The sequence below is a fragment of the Microcebus murinus genome, chromosome 5 (assembly GCF_040939455.1).
Source record: "Microcebus murinus isolate Inina chromosome 5, M.murinus_Inina_mat1.0, whole genome shotgun sequence".
Taxonomy (NCBI): domain Eukaryota; kingdom Metazoa; phylum Chordata; class Mammalia; order Primates; family Cheirogaleidae; genus Microcebus; species Microcebus murinus.
Genome location: NC_134108.1, coordinates 66,972,464 through 66,997,067, shown reverse-complemented (window position 1 = coordinate 66,997,067; position 24,604 = coordinate 66,972,464). Strand labels below are relative to the sequence as shown.

General features: G+C 39.8%; 1 non-coding gene across 1 annotated transcript; it reads left to right on the top strand.

The window, feature by feature from the left end:
- The first annotated feature begins 11,897 nt into the window (after positions 1-11,897).
- Positions 11,898-12,022, top strand: LOC142871292 (small nucleolar RNA SNORA36 family). Its single transcript, XR_012919542.1, has one exon. It is a non-coding gene; the product is annotated as a small nucleolar RNA SNORA36 family (small nucleolar RNA).
- The last annotated feature ends 12,582 nt before the right edge of the window (positions 12,023-24,604 follow it).

Genomic DNA, 24,604 nt, shown 5'->3' with positions numbered 1-24,604 from the left:
CCTATTGATATTTGATTGGGTACCACAGATTATAAATTATACCTTTATGTGTACTGGATACTTTTATACTCACAGATATTCTTAAGTAGCTTTGTTCTAGAATGCAGTTAAGTTCCTTGAAAACTGATCCTTTAGGCTCTTGTTTTTAAGACTTGTTAAGTGGGTCCAAAGGAACATTTAATCTAGGGCCAATAAGTTTCTGCAGTTGAGGCAAGACCCTTCTGAGTACTCTATCCACTATTCAACGCTCATGAATTATGAGATTTTCCAATCTGGTGTGTAGAGACAGTGAATCATGACCACTATTCTTACTTATCCTTTGGGGTGCTTTTTTTTCCAGTGGTAGGTTGTTTTCTCCAATGCATGATCTGATCAATACTCTGATGAAGACCCAAGGGGGAGCTCTACATGCCAAATTCTCTCTCTGTGGGGCTCTCTCTTGCCCAGGGCTTTGTCCTAGGCACTCCAGCCACGGTGATCTCCCTGGACTTTAACTACTGGACACCTCTGGTCTCTGCTTGAATTACCCTCCCTGTACTGTGGCCTGAAAACTCAGGGCAGTAATCTGGGGCAATTGATAGACAGAAACCAATTTCACCTTATTTGGTTTCTGACTACCAGAAATGACTCTTCTTCATTTCAAAAACAAAGATGAAATAAAGGATTTTTCAGGCAAACAAAAGCAGAGAGAATTCATCACCAACCAATCTTTAACAAAAATTTTAAAGAAAGTTCTTCTGGCAGAAGAAAAATGATACCAGATGGAAATTTGAATCTACACAAAGGAACGAAGAGTTCCATAAATGGTAAATATGTGGGTAAATATAAAACCCTTATTCAAATGGACAGCCAGTTTTCCCAGTACCAGTTATTAAATAGTCCATTATTTTCCCACTGAAATGAAATGCCTCCTTTATCATAATCAAATTCCTTAAATATACTTGGATCTCTTTGTCTACTCTCTTCCAATAACCTATTTGTCTATAACTACATAATAGTACCATTCTGGTTTTATTTCAATCACTATGTAATTGAATTTTTTTTAGGGCAACTTCACCTAGTTCATTTTCAAAATTTCCTTGATAATTTTCCCATTTTATTCTATGATATAAACTTAAAAATCAGCATACCCTTTCATTTCCCCTTCCTCTCACCCCCCAAATATAAAATCCTGTTGGGTTTCTCACTAAAATTACAATAAATTCATATGTTAACTTTCAGTGCATCAGCTAGTTGAGAACAAGCTTCCATTAGGAAACCAGATAAAGAGATCAGTAAGAGGGACACCAAAAGTAAAACTTCCCTTATCTTAGCTTTGGGAGCCACTAGTTCTCTGACCCTAAAGAGGTTTTATTTCCCAACTGAAACTCTAAAAAGCTTTGAGATAAAAGCTTATAATGCTCACATATGAATTTGCTCATATTTTGCCTAAATCCTTTTATATAGGAATTTCAGAGCACCATGAAAACTACATGGTGTCAGGGTTCACGAATCCCCATCTTTCATGTGAAGGAACAGAGATGAGAGGAAAGTGTTGAAGTTGCTTTAAGCTGGAGGATGCCCTGAGACAAAGCTGAGAGTGGAACTTACGCTTGGAGCACACACTTGCAACCATCCTGCTCTGACTGCGGCTTGCTCCCAGCTTGAGTGGGCAGTTCAAAAATATTCACTTTGGTTCACAGCTGTGCCCAGGAGATGGCCTAATAACTACTTATATTATAAACTCAGCAAATATTCCTTAAGCTGAATCCTCTGCCCTATATTAGTAAATGAATAGGTTCCAAAGAAGGGAAAGATGGAGCACCTGAGATTGAGGAGTTTATAGTCTACACAGGGGAGGAAAGAACTAGAAACATAACATAGGGATGGCATGGGTTCCTCGAGGGTGTACATTGTTTCATTCAACTTTGACCACCCGCCCCCCTCAATCTGGAGAAAGAAAGAAAGAAAGAAAGAAAGAAAGAAAGAAAGAAAGAAAGAAAGAAAGAAAGAAAGAAAGAAAGAAAGAAAGAAAGAAAGAAAGAAAGAAAGAAAGAAAGAAAGAAAGAAAGAAAGAAAGAAAGAAAGAAAGAAAGAAAGAAAGAAAGAAAGAAAGAAAGAAAAGATATATAAGCTAAACTGAACACTTGCATAGTACACAAATAAGCAAGATGAGTAATCAGTGCTGAATAATTTCCAAGAACAGAGGGTTCCTGAAGGGCTGAGTAGAGAGGGAAGTCTGCATGTTACAGAAAGGATATGGCCTGGACCCCAAAATTCTATGAAAAGGAATTCCTTTAAGACCACTGGTATTAAATCCTTCTTTCTCACTCTGTACTGTAGAATATTCAAAGGAAGTGGATGTTCCAATTAACTCTTTTCTTTATCCAGTGAGAACTAGCCCATTGCTAAATGGCATTTAGCACATACTATGTGCTCAGCATTGCCTTGGGGCCTAGAGATGCAAAAGTGAAGAGGTCAAGCGGTCCCTGCCCCAGTACTCTAGAGAGCCATGGGCCATATGCTGGTTCCCCTTGCCTCTGACCTCCTCTTTGTGTCACAAGACCTTCTTTGCATCAGAGGCTAATACATCCTTTTCTGTCTCCTTCTACCCAAAGAAGATAGGCAGAAGCCCATTAGGATCCCTAGATGTGGTGAAAAGGTTAGCAGTGACTATAAACAGCAGATTATTCCCAGGCCCTTGGGAATGTCTAATGAAAAGAAACTGTCACACTCAAAATCTCTGATGACAGTTTCTTTGGGGAGCTTCCCTTGGGAAAGATTGACTGGACAAAATGCACTTTTTTTTGTAGTATGCATAACCCATTACTCCCAAGGCAAGAGTGGAGTTGAAAATAGTTCCAGGACACTGTAATTAGCAGTGTGGTTCCCACAGCAATGAGGAAATCAGATGGGGAATCCGACCCCGGCAGCCTGCCCCTGTCTCTTGCCTTCCTGTTCTTTGGTTTGAGTTCCATTTTCACAGGGACGTCTCTGAGGCAAATGTGGACTGTCTCCCACAAACACCTACTCTTTAAATCCTTATGTGCCCCAGATCCATTCTCTGATTTCACTGGCTATGTATTTGCTTTCTGACCCTGTCCGACTAAGTCCAACACATCTTCAGAGTTCCATTGAATAACTTTACTACAAAGCAGGATTGGAAAACTCTGGCCCGATCTGGCCCCCTGCCTGTTTTTGTGAATAAAGTTTTATTGGAATACAGCTCTACCCATTCATTTATGTATCGTCTAGCATCGTTTTCACAGTACAACTGCAAAATTGAATAGTTGTTACAGAATCTGCATGACCCACAAAACCTAAAATATTTATGATCTGGCCCTTTACAGAAAAAGTTTGCTGACTTCTGTTATAGAATAGCAGAAATTTAGAACACAAATTCTGTGCTTTCATTGTATCAAAAATGTAGTTGTTTATATAGAGAAAAATGTATTTATTCTTATTCTTTACAGATAATATGAATTTTATATGTTGTTTGGGATAATTTATCCTTGACATAACAATCTAATGAGATTGTATCTGTATTCCTGGTTTGTTGGTTCCTAGGGTGGCTAAAGCCAATGACTGATTCCACTGGGTTCAAAGCAAGGTTAGTAGATAGAGAAGTAAAATATTTGGGAATGGCTTTACATGAAGTTTTTCAAGGTAGAGTCAGAGAACCTGAATTTGGAGGGACATCTTCTCATGACATGTATCATTCCTTCCCGGGTCAAAATATCAAGTGGAACAGAGGAAATAGAAAAACTGTCACAGATTTCATAAGATTAACATCATTTTCAGTTTAGAAAGGAGATAATCCCAAAGATTTAAAGGAAAAATCTAGAGCTAAAATTAAGCCCTGCCTGTGAAGTAGGAACTCCTAAGACATAAAGATCTTTTCCACTGTAAATTTTCCTTGAAGTTGTTAGACTTGCTAAGGGACCAGAAGAGCAGAAAGGGCTCTTATTGAGCAAGTAGTAATTTTGGTTACTTTGATATAAGATGATCTGTACATACATATTCACAGCTATATAATAGTTGATTGGTTCTAAATTTTCTTGAATGTGTAAGAAATAGGGAGAAAAGTTCTCCCTATTTTCTATCGGGAGAAAAGTTTGCTTAGCTAATATTTCTTGACAGACCTATAAATCAACTAAATTCTATAGACATGCTGAGTCACTGCCATCCAGTGGCTGAGCAGAATAACTGCTTTAACCCTGGAAGGGGACACTGAGCTGGGGGACTGAATAGAGTCTCAAGAATCGGTCTCACACATGGACCTCAGGTTGATTTGGTCACATTGAAAGTGTGAAACGTATTTACAGATGGTATAATTGCTTAACTAAAAAAAATAAGAAACTCTATTAAAACTATTAGAATTAATGAGGGAATTGGGTAAAGAGGCTGAAGATAAGATAAATACACAAAAATCTGACGCATTTCTTTAGACTAGCAGCAATTGATGTGAAATGGAAATGGAAACAATAATTCCATTCCCACTGGTTATGAAATCATGGGCGGGCTGGTCTCCCCTCCTCTACTATGATACATTTATTCTATTTCTTCAAATCTCTTACTCTCTCTCCCCTAAACTCTCATCTGATGACTTCATTTAATACAAGACTGAGAGAATAAGAGCCACCATTAAGGAAGCCCACTTTCCAGTCTAAACATATAGACCAGTGGTTCTCAACCAAGGAAAATTTTGCCTCTCAGGAGATATCTGGTAGTGTCTAGAGACATTTTTTATTGTAACAACTAACGAGGGTGTTACTACTGTCTTCTCTTAGGTAGAGGCCAGGTTGCTACTAAATAGCCTACAATGGACAGCTCCCAACTACAAAGAGCTGTCTAGCCCATATTGTCAATAGTGCCAAGGTTGAGAAGCCCCAGTATAGAATAACCTGCACAGACACCCCTTTCTTCTCTTATTCCAATGAAGAAGTGTCTCTGCCCCCATAAAAATCAGTTATCTCTCATTCTCAAGGATTTTCTTCCTGAAATTGTCACTTCTGTGTATGTGTGTGTTTGTGTATGTGTATGTGTGTCTTCAATTCTCCTTCTCTATTGTATGTATTCAATTATTCAGCAAAATTTACCATATGCCAATTACTCTTCTAAGTGTTGTAGATACAAAAGAGATAAAAATTCCTGCCCCTGTGAAACTCCCCATTAGAGGAGGAAAATTATCAATATTATAAATAAGTAAAATACACAATATTAGTGGTGAGTTAGAAAGGGAAAGAAAAAAAACAGGGAAGAGGAAAGGAAGTGCGTGGGAGAACAGGGGTTAAATTTTAAATTAGATGGCCAGGGAGGACTCCCTGATAAGCTGATATTTGAGCAGACTTCTGGAGGAAGTGAAATAGAGATCTATGCAACTACGTGGGGGAAGAGCAGTCCAAGAAGAAGGAGCAACAAGTGCAAAGAGAGAGCAAGCCTGGTGTCCGGTAGGTCCAGTAGGTCCAGGGGACAGAGAGGAGGCTGCTACAACTAGAGCGGATTGACCAAGGAAAGAGTTACAGGAGATGAAGTCAGAGAGGTAACGAGGGTCAGATCAGGTATAATTTTTGCTTTTACTCACCTAAATGAGATGGAGAAACTTCAGAGGGTTTGAGCAAAGGATTTCATGACCTGACTTACACTTTAACACAAACTACAGCCAGCAGACCACCACTTGCTTTTGTCAACAAAGTTTCATTGGAACACAGCCACACTTACTTGTTTACATGTTGACTATGGTTGATTTCAAGCAATAATGATAGAAATGTGCAGTTGGGACAGAGACCACAGGTCCACAAAGCCTGACATATTTGCTCCATAACCCTTTCCTTACTAAAGTCAGGAAGCTCAGAAGCCATACATGAAAAGATACCTTTCACAGCATAAAAATTCAAAGTTGTCTAGTAGAAGTTATTTAAAAAAGTACAGACATAAATAAGAGATTGAAAAAATTTTTGTCACAAATAAAGAGTTAATATTGCTAATATGGTCATTCCCTCAGTATCACTAGGGGATTCGTTACAGGTCACCTGATGATACCAAAAGCCAAGGATGCTAAAATCCCTTATATAAAATGACGTAGTGTTTGCATATAACCTATGTACACCTTCTTGTTTTCAAACATTTTCAATCTGTGGCTGGTTGAATCTGCGGAGAGCCAACTATGCCCACAAAGTCCCTGAAAACTAACAGAAAACAGGCCAAAAATCTAGAAGAAAAAAAAACAGGCAAAGGATTTGAGCAAGCAATTCACAGAGGAGAACGTGCAAATAGCCAATGAACACATTAAAAGATGCTCAACATCACTAATAGTCAGAGAAATGCTAATTAAAACCACAAGAAAATACCACTTGCCACTTCAAACTTTAAGAAAGCAATAACAACTAGTGCTAACTAGGATGCCAGGGAACAGGTATATATAGCCATTGCTGGTGGGAATGTGACTTGCATCAGACTTTCAAAGAATAATCTAACAATAGCTATTAAAATTAAATATATTTCTTGAAAGAGCAATGTCACTTTGGGAAATCTATCCTACAAAAATTGTTTCTAATAGCCTTCATGTACTAGTTCATGTGCATATACTAGGATATTTTTCCAACATTATTTGTTCTGCAAACAAATACTGGGGAAAAAGGAGTGTCTAGTAATAAGCACAGATACTATCCAATATTCTGTAGCTATTAAAAAGACTGTTCAGGTTCCACAAAACCTAGAGGGGAAAAATTTTATTTGAGGCAAAAGGCTAATATCTTCTCAATATTGAAAAGAATGCATAATCCAAATTTTCTAATGGGTATGGAATGCAAATAAACAGTTCGCAGAAAAAGAATTTTAAATCCCTTTAAAGATAGGAAAACAGACTCAATCTTACTCATAATAAGAAAAGTGCAAAGTTAAAGCTACTCTGAGATACCAGTTTTCACCTATCATATTGGCAAGGGACAGAAAGTTTAATGGCAGACCATATTGGCAAGGGCGTGAGGATTTGGATCTTGCCTTTCTGGTAGAACTATAAATGGCACAACCTCTCCAGAGGACAATTGGACTATAGGTATCACAATGAAAGTCACATATTTGACTTAGCGATTTCATTTCTAGAAATATATCCTACAGATAAATTTACATGCCTGCAAAATGGTAGAGTAGCAAGCTTATTTGTTGCAACATTGTTTATAAAAGCCAGAGTAGGGGAAAAAATGGGCTACATATCTATTGGTGGGCAATGCATTAAGTATATTTTGGTATATCCATATAATGGAAAGCTAGGCAGCCTTTAAAAAGAATAAAACCAAATACTGAAAAAAAGAAAAATGAGGCAGTTTTACATGGACTAATATGGAACACTTTCCAAGACATATTATTAAGTGAAAAAAGCAAGTGATGACAGTGTGGGAAGAATCCTACCCAGAATAGAACAGGTTTCCTGCATAGAAAAGCTCAAAAGAGGGCTTCGGAGGACAACGAACAGCAATTGCCCTGTGGAGGGGAACTGAATGGCTTTGGGACAGGAGTAAAAGGAGAACTTAATTTTCACCAGATAACATGTATTCCTTTTTAAATTTCTTACCAGGTGCATGTATTACTTTTACAAAAATAAATACAATTTAATCTAAACAGAAGAACACCTATAAGTTTGAGCTTGGAGAGGTGTCCACACTGTACTAAGAAAGATTAAGAAGGAGCAGAATCCGTGCAATAATGATCCCCTTTTTTGTTAAAACACCAAATAAAACCAAGAAGTGTGGCATGAATTATGAACATAGATTATCTTGGTGGGAATGGATTTTGGGTGAGGCAAAGACATACTAGCTTTTCTTTATACATCTCTTTTCCTATTTGGTTTACTAACCAAGGTAGCATTGTTTTTAAATTTTTAATAACCTTAATACAGTAAACATGCCCAGGTGGGATTGGGAGTGATGTTTATCTTCTTCGTTATACTTTTGTGGTATTTTCCTAAATACTGCAATGAGCTCAAAACCACAAACTAGCAGTTGCACACACTCAGCCTCATCCCTCCCCCAAGGCGTCATTCCCAGCTCGCACACGCTGGAGCTACCTGTGCTCCAGGCCGCAGCCGTGGGACGGACTGGTTTCAAGACACAATCTCACTAGCTCCGCTCTGCATTTAAAAGCACTGAAGAGTCCACATTCACCTCGAACACACGCTGCACGGCGCCTTCTGTCTCCACTTCTCCTTGGGCTGTGGGTAGAAACTGCTCTCTTGCTGCAGAAGCATCGACCGTGCCGTGGCGGGTCATACTGGGGCTCAAGGCAAAAGGAAAATCTATTAATACTGACCCTGTCTTTACGTAAATGTTGATATTTTGTTAATCATGGATTTTTTTGCATTAATTTTTATTCTTTAAAGATTGTATGACTATCTTAACGAGTTTTTTTTTGTTGTTCCCTGAAATGTTACATCCAAGGCAAACGCCCCTCTCACCTTGTCCAGCCTGTGCCTGCTCAGGCCAAGACAAAATGTAGAAGGAACAACACACTGGTGTGGGCTTATCCCAGGAACCCAGAAATCACTGCAGGCGTTATGCACTGCCAATGCCGCTGGGGGACTTTAAACACTCTGATCTGCCCAGCTAGGGCATAAGCTCCATTTGTTTTTTGCCTTTTGTGCTAGAACTTCTCTGTCCAGCACACTAATCCTAGCACATGTGGATATTTAAGTTAATTAAAATTACAAATGTAGAAGAGGAGGAGGCCCTTGATACACATCTGAGGCAGCTCTGTGATGACTGATGGGGTGCTCCAGAGGAAGAGTAAGGGCCATAACATAGTGGACAATTCATGGTAGCCACGAAGTCATTCATTTCTTCATTCAGTCAGTCACCACACGTTCACTGAATTCACACATCCACCACACATTCACCTACTGTGTGTTTTTCTAGGTATCGGGGATGTAGCAGTGAACAAAGACCAAAGAATCCCTGTTGTACATTATAGTAAGTGAGATCGAGCAAAAAACAATAATATATAGTGAATTTTGGAGGTGACAATTGCAGGAAGAGAGAGAGAGCAGGGGAGGGAGAAGAGAGGTTGTGCCTGTGTAGGGCAGTTTGGGGAGGGGCAGGTGAAGCAGCATTTGAGAAAGCACTGGAGAAGGGGAGGGCAGGAGTTGAGTGAGGATCTGGGGGGCCGGGGCTGGGAGAGGGAGCAGGGAAGACCCTGAGGTGAGCAGGAGAGGCACAGCCAAGGCGTGACCGCCCTTGCAATGCGCCCGTACTGCTGCACCTTGGCCTCCTTTGCCCGGGCCTGGGCTGTGCTACTCCGTGGAAACTCCCTTGCTGTTTTGTCTTTTTTCCTATCCTTCTCCCGTGTCAGGCCACCACAGGAGCCTCAGTCCACCTTCCCACTGCTTCCTGATGGCCACCTAGGGCACTCTCTGACCCCCACCCTCTCCCTTCTGAAGCTCCGAGTCAATTCGTCAGCTCTGAGTCCTCATTCATTTTCTTCCGTCGCTATCATTTTCACTTTTCCAAGTTCTATTCCTCAAGAGTCAGCCACCAGTGTATACAGGGGTCCCTCTGAGTCTGACCACTAGCCAGGAATCTACAATGTAAGTTTATTATCCTCATTACCTTCTCCACATGAATCCAAAATACCCAAGACTGGGTGTGATATTCCAAATAGTCACCATCAAGTGGGACGGGGCTCCTCCAGCTGGAAGAGGTCAGGACCTCAGAGAAGGGGCAGGAGTCCTCTTCCTAGAATCATCTTTGCCATAAAGGAAGATGTGTGAGTGGATGAAACTCATCCTCTTTTAATTGTTCGGGAATGATCTGCCCGAGTGCACCACCACCAACTGCTCCTTTTTGTATCGAACATTCAGAGCATGTTCGCAGTAACGGAAACAACACTGCACAGGCCTGTTGAGAGATCAGACGGGCAGCGTAATCTCTGAAGCTAGCAGAAGTTATTTGTGACCCTAACAAGTGGAACCTGTGGGAAGGAGGGAGCCGCCTCCAAGTTCGTCTGCCTTCATGCCTCTCATTAAATCTGAAACTACAGTCACTTCCTGAAAAACGCCTGGGCACAGGCAGTTCTCGCTGAAACTGTGGCCAAAGACTGCTCTGCCAGCATGCAGCACAAGGCCTGGCATGGTGAGTGACAAGGGAAGGGGCAGTGGGAAAGCAAGAGGGGGTGGAGTTTGGCAGGTGCTCCTGCTCTTCTCATGCCTCTCATCAGCCCTGCACCCCTGAGCTTTGCACATGGGAAGACTTACTCAGCAAAGGCACCGTCACTCCACAGGTATCTGGGCTTTTCATTTGTTTGTTTGCTGTGCTACCTTATCAGCTAAAAAATGTTGGTGGAAAACTTCTGGTTCATAACAGCAGACCATACACATATTTGCTGCCATTCCTCTGGAGAAAGCCTCTCTCCACCAAGATATAAATGTGCCAACACCACCCCCCCCCCCCCAGAGACCACCAGCAATGTGTTTGCTGTATGGAACTGGCAGAGGCAGGGAGGGAGCCGCTAGACAGAGGGCACTTACGGTTTCTAGGTTGCCCCCTTTCCACCCGCTTCATCCATCAAACCACTCTCATTTGTATTTTGTTTTCCTGAAATTTGCAGCAATTTCTCATTCACTGATGGCTCTGCATTTCTGTTCTCTCCCCTGTTATGGATTTATTTCCATTTGCATTTGAAAAACAGAAACCATGAATTTCAATGACCGTAGTAGTACTACTATGACTTGGAAAACAGATGAATTGCCCCAAACCCATGACAGGTAAGCTAAGCTAAACTAAAAGAGTTAACTGTTTATACTTTAACCCCTGTAGACTCATATGTTCCTAAGACTACGGATTGATTGTTCTAGCAACTGCCTAATTGACAAATTCTGACCAATCCCTCCTTAGACCACCTTTCTATCTTCTACCCTAAGGCCTTTCCCTATCAAAACTCCGTAAGTGCCCTCTGTCTAGCGCCTCCCTCCCTGCCTCTGCCAGTTCCATACATGCAGGATACCAGAGATTGTGGTCAGACAACAAAAGGTTACGAAACTGGACCAAAGGGTCCGAGCAAGAAGAAGCTGGGAATTAAGAGCAGTGCTGAGTGGCAGTCTGGGGCGCCACCCCAGTGCAGAAACGGAGCTGCTATTACCAAGTGTTGGATTGAGCCAAAAGGCCGAGAAGCAGTGAAGCGTGATGTGGAGCCAGAGGCTCAGAAAGCCAGGTGCTCTTCTATATTTATTCATGTATTTATATGCTGCCTGGTTCAGGAAGAACATAAGGCACCTTACAAGGACACAGAAAGTACAAGGTAACATAAATAAGAGCTAGGTGAGAAAGGAAAAGACAAAGAATCGGGATTGTGTCAGAAGAAGCCAGAAATGATATAAATATGCATATCTTCAAATCCTATTACACATCTGCCTGTAATCTTTCTAGAGACCAGCATTACACACACACACATACATTCTTTCTCTCTCTCTCTCTCTCTTTCTCTCTCTCTCTCTCTCTCTCTCTCTCTCTCTCTCCCTGATGAGCCACAAAATCCACCTCGTCTGTGAGATAAAAACAAATCAATTGCTCAAGAGAAGCACAATTCTTGGTCCTCAAACCAGACAAGACTGAATCCCTTGGTTCTTCATTATAAAGACACTCTGAACATCCTCAGAGACATCCTGGTGAAAGTCCTCGCCACAAGCTGCCCACCATCCCAGGCCTGGCTCTGGTGTCAGGCATGCAGCTAGCTCTCTCCTGACTGCAGGAGCGGAACAAGGCAACATCCCGGCCATTCTGACTCGTGGTGCTGAGGAAAGTCAAGATCACCTTCCCCTGGCTTAGCCAAGTCTCTCCAGTCCAGGCTAGACCAAATCAACATTTCCCAATTTACCTTGGTATGTAGGTACTGCCAATGGGTAGAAGAAGCGATGAGAAAAAGAAAAAAGATTCCAAAGTGTTGAGTTCAGGGAAGCTTCCCTATTATGTTAATCAAACTTTGGGACATTGACATGGGCTAGGGGAGATGACTGGATAGAAAGCATTATTCTGGCCGGGCACAGTGGCTCACACCTGTAATCCTAGCACTCTGGGAGGCTGAGGTGGGTGGATTGCTCAAGGTCAGGAGTTCGAAACCAGCCTGAGCAAGAGTGAGACCCCGTCTCTACTATAAATAGAAAGAAATTAATTGGCCAACTAAAAATATATAGAAAAAGAATTAGCCAGGCATGGTGGCACATGCCTGTAGTCCCAGCTTCTCTGGAGACTGAGGCAGGATTGCTTGAGCCCAGAAGTTTGAGGTTGCTGTGAGCTGGGCTGACACCACGGCACTCTAGCCTGGGCAACAGAGTGAGACTGTATCTTAAAAAAAGAAAGCATTATTCTGTTCATTTACCTCTTAGTCCTACAAAAATGGCTGCAAAAAAAAAAAAAAAAGAAAAAGACAAAAAGGATGAAAAAGAGATGAGTTCTTTCATGTATTGCCAGATGGGGCATGTCAGCAGAGAGCACATACCCACTCCTGTTTGCACGTGGGGGACCTCCAGTGAGGGGACACTCCTAGCCTCCTCCCTACTATTTTCTCTCAATCTCTGAACAGTGTAGGAGTCATTTCTGATGAGTGAGTGACAGCCAGAAGTTAATGTTTCTTGATTGGATACAGCTGATCTTGTTAGGATCTGGCTTTTTTCCATCCTGTCCAACCTAGACCTCTTGGCTGAGTGCGTCTGGCTGCAGACACAAAGCCCCCTGCAAGACGGCAGTCACGAGGGCTGGCCTGGAGAGGTGCATGCCAGTAGGAAGCACTGGCAAGCTGATTTGGATGCACACCCTCACCACGCATTTCAACCTTGCTGTAATTTTAATCCATCTGTCTGATTTCCATGTCTTTATCTTCATGAATTCTCTACTTGTGCAGGGAAGAAAGGGACAATTGGGTCTCCTGAAACATCTGCAAAAAAATGTAAAAGATTTCTCTATCAGAAAGATGTTAAAAACTAGAATGAGCCAGTTGCTATGGTTGGAATATTTGTGTCCCCTAAAAATTTACATTGAAACTTAATCTCCATTGTGTGGTGTTAAGAGGTAGGGCCTTTGAAGATGTGATTAAGTCATGAGGACTCCACCTTGTGAATGGGATTAATGCCCTTATGAAAAGAGTCTTCAGAGAGCTGCCTGGCTCTTCCACTCCTACTACTGTGTGAGGACACAGCCTTCCTCCCTTCCACCATGTGAGGTTGTAGCAAGAGGCTCCACCTTGGAGGTAGAGGCAAGCCCCCACTGACACCAAATCCACCAGCACCTTGATCTTGGACTTCCCAGGCTCTAGAACTGTAAGAATAAATTCTGTTGTTTATAAATTATCAAGTCTATTTTGTTATAGCAACAGGAACAGACTAATATACCACTCAAGGGTAGGCACCATGCTTAATCTTTGCATGACTATCAATATCAAAATGCTTTGCACCTAGTAGCACTCAGTTATTATTCATTTCATATCACCTATGATTTTCAGTGGCCTTATATTATGATTCAAAAAATATAACATCTGAGAATTATCCAATTTTCATCATCAAAAATCTATAATTTTGTAAATCTTATCCTGAAATATCTGTCGTGAGGGTGTTGGAGACAATGCAGTGAGTAACAGGGAGCTAGTTCTGAGACAACGGTCAGTGATTAAAGTATAAGGCTCCTAGTATTATGGATAGTTTTCCATAAAGTCTGACTCTCAGAACATTAAGGAATATTTTCTAAAGTAAATGCAGGAGCTGTACTTAAAATACGCGGGGGAAAAGGAAACCATGCCTCTTAAGCATAAAACAAGTTTCTCTCTCCCACTACTTTTCTTGAGGAAACTCAGAGATCCTCATTTGATTTCAGTCTAAATCTATTTCTGGATCCATGTAGAACACCAAATCTGCTAATAGAGAGCATTGTCATCATGTTATTTTTAATGTTTTGACACTAAAACTTCCTTGACTAGTCGATGATTTCCAGTTAGCTAAGCTTTTCACCTAAGACTCCCCAGCCCTTTGCTCTTTCAGCTGCTCTTTGCTCTGTTTCACCTCAGATCTCATGGAACAAACAGGGAGCTATAGGTCCTTCAGGTGTGAAGTTCCTCAGAGAGAGACCATAAAGCCTGAAAGCTGAGGTGAACTCCTTCAGGAGTTACCTGAAGATATTACCACATAGATAATATCATGTATCACACATACTATAAACCCAACAATGTGGTATCATAATTATTGCTTTAAGCAATCATATTTTTTAAAAGATGAAAAGAGAGAAAAAATATATTTATAGTCTCCTATATTTACCCACATATTTAACATTTTTGGTGTTCTTAATTTTTTCTTATGGATTTGAGTTACCATCTGGTGGAATTTCATTTCAGCCTAACTTTCTAATTTTCTTAAGTATTTTTTGTAGGGCAGGTATTCTAGCAACAGTCTCTCATTTTTTGGTTTATCTGGGAATATTTATTGTATCTTTATTTTTCAAAGATAGTTTTACTTGATATAAAATTCTTGGTTAACAGTTTTTTTCCTTTCAATATGTCATTCCACTACCTTCTGGCCTCCATTGTTTCTAATGATATTTTAATTCTAATGCTTTCCATTTTGTATTTTTTTTTGCTCCTTGTTCTTAATCTTTCCATATTTAGATGTATTCATCTTATTTCCATATTTTCCTATCTTAATAGAGAAAATTTTATTTACTCCCCATCTAGGATAAATATAGCGCTGTTCACTGTCAGATTTTGCAAAGATTTCTGGTATTGTCAACGTTTTTGTTCATTTAACTTTTGATCTATTTGTATGACTTCATATGGTGAGTGATTAGGTTCAAGTTCATTCTCCTCCAAAGTCAGGGCTTCCTGTCCTGGTGCTGGGTCAAGTCTATGAACCATCCAGTTTAACTGAAGTGGGGATGGGGCAAAGCTAAGACTCTGAGGACTTGCAGAGCCCAGACAAGCTGGTGGCACGAGGAAGGTCAGCAAGAAGTGACGAGATGAATAACAGATAGGCCCATCATCAGAGATCTTGGGCAAATTCAGAATCACAAGCATGAAGATAATCAGCAGGAAGGATGTCTATGATCAGGTTAGCAGAACCCAGCTGGTATTGTTAAAGTTTGTCCCCACCAAACTGATATTGAAATCTGATCCCCAATGTGGCAGTACTGTGAGCTGGGGTCTAGTGGGAGGTGTTTGGTCATGTGGGTTGACCCCTCATGTACAGCTTGGTGCTGTCTCATGGTAGTGAGTAATCTTGCTAGTAATCTGGTGTGATTGAATCAGTTTTCATGGGCATGGAGTAGTTCCCTCAAAAGCAGGTTCTTATAAAGGCAGGACGATCCTCAGGTTTTGGCTCTTCGTGTGTGTCCACTCCCCTTTGACCTTTCCCCATGTTGTGACACAGAATGAAAACCCTCGCCAGAAGCTAAGCAGATATGAGCACCATGCTTCTTGAACTTCCCAGCCTGCAGAACTGTGAACTAAATAAAACTCTTTCCTTTGTAAGTACCCAGTCTCAGGTACTCTGTTATAGCAACACGAAACAGGCTAAGACACCAGCTAAGTGCCTGGGATGAAAGCAGGATTCCAGCGTGACTCTGTGGAAAGGATCTTAGCTTTGATGCTAGGAAAATGTGGCTTTCTCCTGCTTGTGTGATCTTGAGCCAGTTACTAACCTCTCTGAGCCTTATTTTCCTACTTGTAAAATAGGGCTAATAATGCCTGTTGTTTCAGGGTTGTGGTAAGAACTACAATTAGTATACATAAAATATTAATATGTGGTGCACTATGTGAGACATAATAGGTGTTTAGGAAATGATAACTGCTTATAGTATTATAAATGTGAGGGCTGATCATTTAAGTGGGGCCTCGCTCCTAGAGAATTTGTCACTTAGCTGCAGACAGACACTGGGTGAACAAGGTGAAGATTCAGTTCTCAGTACCCAGAAGCAAAATAAGATTCCATTTATTGCATGGGGGCAAAGATCAAAGCGGGAGTGGGTTCAGAAGTCACCTAAATATTGTGAACTAGAATTCCTCATATTCTTATTTGAAGTATATAATGATACTGATACAAAATGAGCATCATTTAACAGTTTGTGAAGTTCTTTTACTACAATGGAGCAAATACATTAATACTTTGTTCCAGTCCCCATGACTCAGTAACAAATTACTCCAAACTTTAGAGGCTTAAAGCAATGACAACATTTACTTTGTGAATCCTTAATTTGGGCAGGGTTTGGCAGTGTGACTAGTTGATGTACCACTCAGTTTCAGGTGGGGTGATTGGAAAGCTGGGGAAATTCTGACACATGCTAAAACATGGATAAACCTCGAGGACATTAAGTTAAGTGAAGCAATACTGTCATAAAAGGACAAATATCATATGAAGTAGCTGAAATAGTGAAGTTCATAGGGCAAGAAAGTAGAATGATGGTTACCAGGGGCTGAGGGGGAAGAAGATTGAGGAGTTAGTGTTTCGTGAATACAGAGCTTCATTAGGAAGACAAAATGTTCTAGAGATGGATAGTGGAGATGGTTGAAGAATAACGTGAATGTACTTAATGCCATAAAATTATACTCTTAAAAATGGTTAAAGTGATACATTTATGTTATATGTATTTTGCCACAATAAAAAATGTAAACAAAAACAAATATACTGATTATATTTACTCTACATACTAAATAAGAAACCATTGTAAAAAGAAAATCCAGAATACTCTATGAGCTCTATTGAAGGACTGTTCTGTCTCCATATCTTGCACATACTTCTCTTATTATATATAACCTATATTTCCCAAGTTCCCCACTTACCCCACCAATAGGCAGCCTGGTAGCTTCACTCAAATGGCTCATATGAGCAGAAGCTGGTATGCCAAATTGCCAGTGGGAGCTGATAGCTGCATCAAATACTTTTCCCACCATCACCTGGAACTGGAAAAAAGTAGCTGTCTATAGAGTCTGGGTGTGAGGTGCTTCATTGGAGATTATGTCCTCATCTTGTATGTTACATGCAAGGGAGGCATCAAGTACAGGTGAGGGAGAGAGAAAAGGGTTATCGCTGGTCATCTTTAAGATTTAACACCTGTTAAAGTGAAAATTCTGCTCACTACACGTTTCTTACCAACTGTTAGACAAGACCATGACAGAGTCTAGAAGTACTTCATGGACATGGTACCAAACCTATCCCAGATTATTTTAATGCAATTAATAACAATAATATGGTCTTTAAAAATGAAAGCATCTGGGAGAAATATTAAATGAAAGGGGAGAATTAGGACAATAGCATAAAACAGGACTGCACCACATATACTGGGACTTACAGTCACCCTAAAATGGGAATAATAATAAAACATACCTTGTTACAAGAGTTATCATGAGAATTAAATGAGATAATGTTGTGAAAGCACTTTGTATAAACTAAACTGTTATATAAATATCTATCTATATGTTCATCCATATAGGCATTCTTGCCCACTGATTATTTCAGAAATCATTTTATCATTATTTTGTAAATTTCAATAAAGTATCTAGCTGTGATTTTAATAGGTATTGCATTAAATCCATATATTTACCTAAGGGGTACTGTCATCTTCACTATTTTTGGTCTTTCAAATGAATAGTATAGTATAGCTTTCTACTTACTCATCTGCCTTTATTGTCCTCAGTAGAGTGTTAGAGATTCTTTAAATAAATCTCTTTGTCCTGGATTATATTAATAGCCAAGAATTTATTGTCCTGTTTCTATTTTAACAGAATCTATATTTTCATTACATTTTTCAGCCTTGCAGCACTATTATACAGGAAGAATTTTTTGTCTGTGCGGTGAACTCATCTGACATCCTTTTCTCACACATTCACCCCATTTGATCTCATTGCCTTCCATGGCTTCTATTCCAAAATCTCTACTGTCAGCCCCATTTCCCTGAGCACGAAACACATCTACACAACTCTCTGCTGCCCAGGCAACTCACAGGCATCTTAAACTTAATATAACAGAAGAAACTTCATCTTTCTCCCAGAAACTCCTCCTCCTTTGATATTTCCTTTTTCTAAAGAGTATTTTATTGAACATCATCAATTATACATACAAATATGTAAACTTTCAAAATCTCTTATTAAGTCCTGAGTGATAGATTCTCATCACAAAAATATATGAGGTTTCTAAGCACACATTATTTAATTTAAGCCATTTGCTTTTCTTTTTTAATTTAGTTTTTATTTCAAAATATTAAGGTGGTACAAGTGTTTTGATTACATGGATACCTTACATAATGCTTAAGTCAGGGCTTTTGATATGCCGGTCACCAGAATAGTGTTCATTATACCCGATAGGTAAGTTTTTATCCCGCACGCCCCCTCCCAACCTCCCTGCTTCTTGGTTTCTCATGTCCTTTATATCACTTTGTACCCATGTGTACCTATCTATTAGCTCCCACTTATTAGTGACAATATATGGTGTTTGGTTGTCCATTCCCAAGATCCTTCACTCAGGATAATGGTGTCCAGTTCCATCCAAGTTGCTGAATAGATATTATTTCATTCCCTTTATGGATTAATAATACTCCATGGTTAACCAGGCATGATGGATGGCTCATGCCTGTAATGCTGGCATTCTGGCAGGCCGAGGTGGGAGGATTGCTTGAGGTCAGAAGTTCAAGACTAGCCTGAGCAAGAGTAAGACCCGATCTCTACTAAAACTAGAAAAAATTAGCCAGACATGGTGGCATGTGCCTGTATTCCCACCTACTCAGGAGGCTGAGGCAGGAGGATCACTTGAGCCCAGGAGTTTGAAGTTGCTGTGATCTAGGCTGACATCACAGCACTCTAACCCAGGCAACAGAGTGAGACTCCATCTCAAAAAAAAAAAAAAAACTACTCCATGGGGTGTCTGTCTGTCTGTCTGTCTGTCTGTCTCTCTCTCTATATATATATATATACATATACATACACATATGTATATGTATACATACACATATGTATATGTGTATGTGTGTATATATATATATATCACATTTTCTTTATCCACTCAATTGATGGACACTTAAGTTAATTCCACATCTATCTTTGCAATTGTGCTGTGATAAATATTCAAGTGCAGGTGTCTTTTGATGAAATGACTTCTTTTCCTTTGGGTAGATACTCAGCAGTGGGATTGCTGGATAAAATGGTAGGTCTATGTTTATTTCTTGGAGGAATCTCCATACTGTTTTCGATAGAGGTTGTACTAATTTGCAGTCCCACCAACAGTATATAAGTATTTCTTTTCTCTCTGCATCCATACCAACATCTATTGTTTTTTAACTTTTTAATCATGTCCATTCTGATAGAGGTAAGGTGGTATCTCATTGTGATTTTAATTTGCATTTCCCTAATGATAGTGATGTTGAGAATTTTCTCATATGTTTGTTGGCTATTTGTATACCTTCTTTTGAAAAACTTCTGTTCATGTCTTTTGCCCACTTTTTTATAAGGTTGTTTCTTCTTGCTGATTTGTTTGAGTTCTTTGTAGATTCTGGATATTAATCCTTTGTCAGATGTATAGCTTGTGAATATTTTCTCCCATTCTTGAGATTGTCTATTCAGTCCATTGATTATTTTCTTTGCTGTGTAGAAACTTCTAAAAGCCATAGATGACAAGCCCACAGCCACTATCATACTAAATGGGACAAAGTTTAAAACATTCACCTTAAGAACTGGAACAAAACAAGGGTGTTCCTTGTCACCACTTCTACTCATCATAGTACTAGAAGTCCTAGCCAAAGCAATCAGGTAAGACAAAGAAATATTAGGAAAGAAGAGGTCAAACTATCCCTGTTCACTGACAATATGATCTTGTATCTAGAATATCCTAAACACGTCACCAAAAGACTCTTGGAATTGATAAAGAGTTTGACAAAGTCTCAGGTTACAAAATCAATGTACACAAGTCAGTAGTATATACTAATAACAGTCAAGATGAAAGTCAGATCAAGGACTCAATACCATTCACAATAGCTAGAAAGAAAATAAAATGTCTAGGAATATCCTTAGCCAAGAAGATAAAAGATCTCTATAAGGAGAACTACAAACCACTGATGAAAGAAATCACATATGACACAAACAAATGGAAAAATATCCCATGCTCATGGATTGGTAGAATCAACATTGTAAAATGTCCATATTGCCCAAGTGACTTACAGATTCAATACAATCCTCATCAAAATACCAGCATCATTTTACACAGATCTAGAAAAAATAATATTAAATTTCATTAGGAACCAAAATGAGCCAAAGCAATCTTAATCAAAAAGAATAAATCAGGAGGCATCACATTACCTGACTTCCAATTATACTACAATTCTATCATAACCAAAACAGCATGGTAATGGCATAAAAGCAGAGACATAGACCAATGGGACAGAATAGAGAACTCAGAAATAAAACCACCTACCTACAACCAACTGATCTTCCACAAAGCAGACAACAATGTACATTGGGGAAAGGAAGCCCTATTCAATAAATGGTGTTGAGGAAATTGAATTGTCACATACAGACAAATGAAACAGGACCCCTATCTCTCGCCATATACAAAAATTAATTCAAGACAGATTAAAGGCTTAAATGTAGGGCATGAAACATAAAAACTCTAGAAGAAAATATAGGAAAACTCTTCTAGACATCAGCCTAGGCAAAAAATGTATGACAAAGACCACAAAGGCAATATAGCAACAACAAAAATAAAGAAATGGGAATCTTTGGTATTTCTAATTACAGTGAACTACTTACCCTGTTGTACAAGCTGGAAACATGGAAGTCAATCTTGACCCTATCTTCTTTCACCCTCACATCTCATCAGACACCAAGTCATTCTGCATCCCTTGTATCTCTTGCGTCAATATTTTCTCTTTTTTCAGGTTCAGAAATGCAAATCAAGATAGGTTTTCTGGTGTTTTTTTTTTAACTGTTCTCTCTCTCTCCAGTTTTTCTGACCCTCTCCTTCCCCAATCCCTCCCCATTCTTACACACACTAAAGTTGTTCTTCATATTACAGCCAAGGGGATCTTTCTGAAACCATGCTGCTCTTATGCTTAGAATATTTCAAATGTTACCCATAACCTGTGGCTTGGTGCTACCTGCATCTGCATCCTCACCTCTCAACAGTGAACCACATGCCACCTCTCATCCCCTTTATTATAGTCACACTATTTTACTTGCTCTTATCCCAAGCAGCTTCTCTATTCTCTGGACTTTGTATGATTCCCATTCCCTCCACCTGAGAACACTCTGAAGTCCTGCAGGTCTCCTGTAAGAGACCACTCATCTCCAGGAAGCCTTCTCTCATTCCCTTCTAGGTTAGACTCTACAGTCCATTTGCTGGTAGGTCTTCAGAAGCAAACTTATGTGTGTCAGAAGTGGGCATCCCTGAGTAGACTTATCTCAAGCACAACATAATATACTCTATGCTCTTGAAGAAACAGATCAGCACTTGAGACTTGATAGTTCATGAAACCAGGTGCCTACAATGGGAAGTGCTACTTACTCTAATGTTTGTTCAGCATGCATGGTAAGCATAGCAAACTCTTATTCGTAGTGCACTGAAATCAAAGATAAACCACAGAGACAACTCCCTGCTCTGTGTCAGATTGTGGGTCCTCCCACTCTGCCAGGGTCAGATCAGGTAAACATCTGGTCAGTAAAGGAGTATGAAGTATTGGTCAGAGTGTCTGTGCTATGCACTTACCTATATGGGGAACCCATTGTTCACTGTTTGATTGTTTTTAATTACCAGCTGAAAGAAGAAGAATGTGTCATTCTGGTGTTAACATCTCCAGAAGTGCAACAATTAGGGATGGTGCAGAGGGAGCTACATGAGTCCAGGAGGCAGTCTATTGAATTCTAGGGGAGTCCTCATGGAGGGTGAGTGTAGCAAAAATGCCAATGGAAGGTGTTTTTATTTTTGCAGTGACTTTGTCTTTAAATGTGTTAAAAGTAAAATCCATGAACAAACCTTGGTTTTACTATTTATCTATTTTCCAGAAAATTCTAGCATGATGTAGAGGGAGAGGACAATGACATGTTATTTTCCCAGTGGACAATTTATCTCCTCTTTGCCACCAGCATCTTTGGGGACAAAGCAAAGTCAGTCAGGCACTGCAGCATATTTTATTCACACCAGCATTTGTGCCCACTTTAAACTGCATTATAACTTTTAGTCTATTTGTCTGTTAGTTTCAAAAGTATTTTGTATATACAGCTACGTGCTCAATTATGATTTGTTGTTGTTTAAACTAGGAATCGACCTTTCTTTTTCCATAATGGATCCTATTAAATTTGTGTAGTATTTTATATACTCTCCTGTAAACTCTATTTTTCTTTGCTTTCTCTTCTTATTTTATAGAGAGACTATAAAAATAAATTAAACTTTCCCTTTGTTTTTAAAACTGAGTTAGAATATAATATATTTTTCCAACCTCATTTTATTACTTTTACTCTTATTAGCTAAGGAAACATCTAGCAGAGATAAGACATGTAGTTGTTTGGCTTTTTCCCACCTTTCACTTTCCTTAATTGCCACTGTGATTATATTATTTTTGAAATTCTATCTTAACACCTTGTAGTTTTCAGAGCATATAAACTAATTCAGTGATTTACAAACTCAATCAGGTGACAAATCTTTTTAAAGTAGTTATGGCATTCTTATATTCTTTGTAACACCATAAATATTCATTCAACAAATATTAATATTTATGGACTGTCTACTGTGTGCTGGGTTTGGGGTGCAATGGTGTATCAGTTCACTTTTGATGCATACCAAATCATCTCTAAACTTTGTGGCTTCAAACAACAACTATATATTGCTTCTCATGATTCTGTGAGAAGGCAAGGCAGTTCTTCTAGTCTGAGGGGCTGGGAAGACCTCTGCTGTGCTTGTTCATGTGTCTGTGATCAGCTGGCCATTGGCAGGTGTTGGCTGTGGTGTCTAAGTTCCTCTCCATGTGGCCACTCATCCTCCCGAGCTAGCTCAGGCTTGTTTCCATGGCAGTCTCAGGGATCCAGGTACAGTAAGCCCTGATACAATTCTGCCTACATCATGTTTGCTAATGTCCTATTGGCCAGAACAAATTGCATGGGCAGCCTAGATTCAAAGGGTGAAGAAACAGACTTTACCTCTGATGGGAGGACCTGCAAAGTCACTTTGCAAGAGAGTGGATGCAACAAAGGATGACCATGTGGCTATTCATGCAGTCTACCACAGTCCACCCCTGGCCACAAATTATTCACATTCTTCCCACAAGCAAAGTACTCCCACTCCCATCCTAGGATATCTGAAAATCCCATCCAATGAAGGCAGTAGACTTGAAGTCCAGGATTTCATGACCTACCTCAGGTCAACATGTAGCTCCTCTTAACCCAGAGGCTGATGAGCTTAAAAGACAAGTTATCTGCTCTCACATGCCCAATATATAATAGCAAGACAAGGACAGGATAACTGCAATAGGCAGTTATTCAAAAGGAAAAGGATGGGAGGTGCTTACCAGTCCTCAGTCCATAGCAATCATGAACTACTACTGAGCATAGGTTCCCAGGATCCCCTGCAGGGACTGTGGGGCAGAGACTGTTTCTTGACTGGGGCCCAGTTTTGTTCTTTTGGAATCACTCCCCAATCCATTGTCTGATTCTCCTTGACAGTGGGTCTCTAGTCCATTATCCTTCAGGGCTTGTGGCATCGCCCATTGGGCTCTTGACCTTCTGAAATATCTCCTTATGAAATATTCCTCTTTTTCCATTGGAATGGCCCATATTTACAGCTACCTGTTGTGGGGAGACAATTATCCATGGGCCTTTTGCAATTTTGCATGTCTTATTTAAGTATAATCACTGACTGTGTTTATTCCAAACTACCTTTTCTTCAAAGATGTTTGTGTAGTGAACGGTCTTAAAATGTAGAGATGGTGTCTCCCTCTGGAGTAAAGGGCAGGTTTGCTTTAGTCTTAGAAGATGGAGATAATGTGCTCCTTTCGGGCAATGGGCAGGCACACTTACTGTCTAATGTAAAAGATTCAGGTTCCCAAGCTTTAAAATTCCTCTCCTGTAATGTAAGCCATTGTCTGTGCATGTGTCATCTGGCTCTCCTCCTATCACCCCATGGGAATTGGAGCTCAAGAGACTAACACAAACATGCTCATGCTCACACTGCTTGCTATCCCGTGAGTAATAAACTGTTCTTTGTTTTAGTCTCTGACCTGGGAATTATGTCTCTTGACAATACTCATGAAACTGTGGCAGGCTAACTTGGTATCTTACCTTTCCCAGTTCTTGACACCTGCCTTCAACATATAGAAAGTTAGGAGATCAGAAACCTCTTAGCAACTTGAGCAACTTCATCCTCTTTTTAGAACAAATTTGTTTCTTTGGTTGGTATAACTCCCTTAAAATATTTTTGGGCTTTTTATGTATCAGATTATGACCCACTCCATTTGACAAAAGCTACATTCTTCTTTCCACTTTGAGTAGCATGTTAGGCTACTATAGCATAACATCTTAAGATTCTTAGAAGCCTTTTTGTCTAGCTGAGAAGATCTTAAATCTTTCAGAACCATAAACAAAGACCATATAGATATACCCTTAAACTGACCTTTGGCACCAGGACTTCTTC